Raw genomic sequence first — 2,512 nt, 5'->3', positions numbered from 1 at the left:
AAGTAAAGCAAGGGAGGAGGTTAGAGAATGCCTGGTGGTGGAGGGGGTAGTCAGAGAAAGCTTCTGGGAGAAGGTGCCATTTCTGCAAGACCCGAAGGAAATTAAGTGGTGTGGCAGGCAGAGATGTAGGGGAGGAGAATGCCAAGCAAAGGTCCTGAGAAGACAGTGTGCCTGAAATGGTGCAAACAACAGCAAGAAGGCCAACGTGGCTGGGATGGGGTGAGTAAGGGGTCTTATTATGGGACTGTAGGCCAGTGGAGGGGCATAGGCTTTTCCTCTGAGAGGGAAGCCATGGACTAGGGTTGCCAGATTTAGCAAATAAAAATACAGGACGCCGGTTACATTTGCGTTTCAGATAATGTGATAAGCTGAATAAAGACGTCCATGTCCTAATCCCCAGAACCCGTGATTACGTTACCTTCTACAGCAAAAGGGACTTTGCAGAGGTGATTAAGTTAAGGCTCTTAAAATAGGGAAATTGTCAGGCATGATCCATTTGAATCCAGTGTTATCACAAGGGTCCTAAAATGGAAGAAGCAGCAGAAAGATGTGAGGACGGAAGAGGAGGTTGGAGGGATGCGATGGCTGCCTCTGAAGATGGAGCAGGGATCATGAACCAAACAATGCAGGCAGCCTCAAGAAGCTGGGAAAAGGAAGGAAACAGGTTCCCCCTTCGAATCTCCAAAAGGGCCGTGAGCCTGCTGACCCCTAGATTTTAGGTTGGTGGAAACCATTTTGGATCTCTGCAAAACAATTGAAATTGTCTGGGTTGAGGAGCAGAAAGAAAAAAGAATTTTTAAAAAAAAATGAACGGAGCTGAGGAAACTGTGGGACATCATCAAGCATATTAATATATGCATAGTAGGAGTCCCAGAAGGAGAGGCAAGAGATAAAGGGCAAGAAAAAATATTTGAATAAATAAATGGCAAGAAACTTCCCAAATCTGATGAAACATTTGAATATACAAATCCAGCATGCTCAATAAACATCAAGCAGGAGGAACCCAAACAGATCTGCACCAAGACTCGCTATGATAAAACTTTCCAATGCTAAGGACAAAGGCAGGATCTTAAAAAGGGCAAGAGAGAACTGATGTGTCATATATAAGGGATCCTAAATAGCATTCAATTGTTCAGTAGAAACCTTGGAGGCCAGAAGACAATGGGAGGATATATTTAAAGTGCTGGGGGAGTGGAAAAACTGCCACCCATGAATAATACATCTGGCAAAGTTGTTCTTCAAAAATGAGGGAGAAATTAAGATATTTCCAGATAAACAAAAGCCAAGGGAGTTCATTACCATTAGACCTGCCTTAGAAAAAATGCTAATGGGAGTCCTCCACATTGAAAGGAAAGATGATAGATACATTTGATTTCATCAAATTTAAAAACTTTTGTACATACAAGGAAATTATGAAGAATGTGAAAAAACCTACAGAATGGGAGAAATAGTATTAAACCATATATCAGAATAGGGCTTAATATCCACAATATGTAAAGGACTTTTACAATGCAACAACGATAGGACAAACAACCCAATTAAAAAATGGGCAAAGGACTTGGACAGATATTTCTCCAAAGAAGAAATACAAATGGCAAGTAAACATAGGAAAAAATGCTGAACATCATTAGCCCTTAGGGAAATGCAAATAAAAACCACAATGAGATACCACTTAATACTCACAAGAATGGCTATTATTTTTAAAAAAGCAAAAACAGAAAATAAGTGTTGGAGAAGACGCAGAGAAATTGGAACTCTAGTGTATTATTGTTAGAAATACAAAATGCTGCAGCCACTGTGGAAAACAATATGGTGGTTCCTCAAAAATTAAATATAGACTTACCATTGACTGGGCAATCCCACTTCTTTGCAAAGAGAGAGCAAACAGGGTTGCAAACAGATACTTGTATATTAATGTTTATAACAACATTATTCACAATAGCCAGAAGATAGAAACAACCTAAATGTCCATCAACAAGGGAATGGATAAACAAATTGTTGTATATCCACTCAATGGAAGATGGTTCAACCATAAGGAAAAATGAAGTTATGAGACACGATGCAACATGGAAGAAGTTTGAAAACATTATGCTCAGTGAAATAAGCAAGACACACAGGACAAGAATTGTATGGTATCCCTTATTAGAGGTTGCGGGGGGAGGAGGGAATAGGGGAAGGGGGAATGTTTGCCTTTAAAAATTTTCTTAAAAAAACTTTTCTTTAAAAGGATCAAGACTAAACCAGTGGGGAATTTGAATTAGGACTTCACAACCTACCATGCTGATTTTTCTTTGGCTATCCCTCCTCACCCCTCCTCTCAGCCTCCCCAGCTCCCTCTATCATCCAGCAAAGCCATCAAATGGGAACCAGGTGGAGGAAAGAATTCTTATCAACCTACTAGCTTTACCTGAAAAATTATATCCACATATGCTTCTCCTTTGGTTCAGCTCCTGCTTTGGCCACCTTGCAGTTGTGAAATAATATTTTAGGCTCAAGCCCGATGTCTTCCATG

This window comes from Choloepus didactylus, chromosome 16 (genome assembly GCF_015220235.1).
Source record: "Choloepus didactylus isolate mChoDid1 chromosome 16, mChoDid1.pri, whole genome shotgun sequence".
Classification (NCBI taxonomy): Eukaryota; Metazoa; Chordata; class Mammalia; order Pilosa; family Megalonychidae; genus Choloepus; species Choloepus didactylus.
Note: the sequence above shows the minus strand (reverse complement) of the source record.